This window comes from Octopus bimaculoides, chromosome 3, assembly GCF_001194135.2.
Source record: "Octopus bimaculoides isolate UCB-OBI-ISO-001 chromosome 3, ASM119413v2, whole genome shotgun sequence".
NCBI lineage: Eukaryota > Metazoa > Mollusca > Cephalopoda > Octopoda > Octopodidae > Octopus > Octopus bimaculoides.
This window is the reverse complement of record NC_068983.1, coordinates 64,019,449-64,020,522: the sequence shown is the minus strand read 5'-3', so window position 1 is coordinate 64,020,522 and position 1,074 is coordinate 64,019,449.

Here is a 1,074-nt window from a genome sequence, read left to right as displayed (position 1 = left end):
TATATATATATATATATATATGTGTGGGGGGGGGTTTGTGTGTGTATACATATACATATATATACAATTTAAATGTAGGATAACATCTTTATAAGAATTTATCAAGTAGTTAGCGTGTAAAAACCTTATAAGGGAACAATTGATTAATTATTCCCTATAAATATATTTATTCATATTAGGGATATTACTATACATAAATGCCTCACGCTAGGAGGGACTCTGAAATTCAAACTACCATAATAAACACATTTTTACCGAACACGAGGGAATGCAATTCTCGAAGCGAGCCTCTTAAAAACAGACTTAACGGTTGATCATGATTTCTTAATCAGTGCAGTAATTTGCCCTCTTTACTCTTCAGTACACATATAGTCAAGACACATAAAAATAAGCCCAAAAATCAGCATACCAGATGAACACTCCATGTATCCAGCATAGTACATTGAAAATTATTTATCCGTATATATCAATATCAGAGGCGGACTTTTCGAATTGCATCTCGGAACCCGTGTTTTCTCAAAATAAAATTCAGCACTGAATATATTCTGCTTCAATTTACAATTTAAATATAGAATAAAATCTTTATAAGAATTTAACAAGTAGTTAGCGTGAAAAAACCTCATAAGGGAATTTTTTTTAATTATTCCCTATAAATATATTTATTCATATCAAGGACATTACTATACATAAATACGTCACGCTAGGAGGAACTCTAAAAGTCAAACTACCATAATAAACATTTTTCTATGTACTATGCTAGATACATGGAGAGTTCGTCTGGTATGTTGATTTTTTGTTTATTTTTATGTGACTTGACTATATGTGTACTGAAGAATAAAGAGTGCAAATTACTGCACTGGTTACGAAAGCATGATATACAGTTAAGACTGTTTTTAAGAGGCTCGCTTTGAGAATTGCATTCCCTCGCGTTCGGTAAAAATGTGTATCTTATGGTACTTGGATTTTAGAGTCCTTCCTAGCGTGAGGCATTTACGTATGCCCTTAATATAAATAAATATATATAAATAAATATAACGGAAAGCTTACATATATATATATATATATATATATATA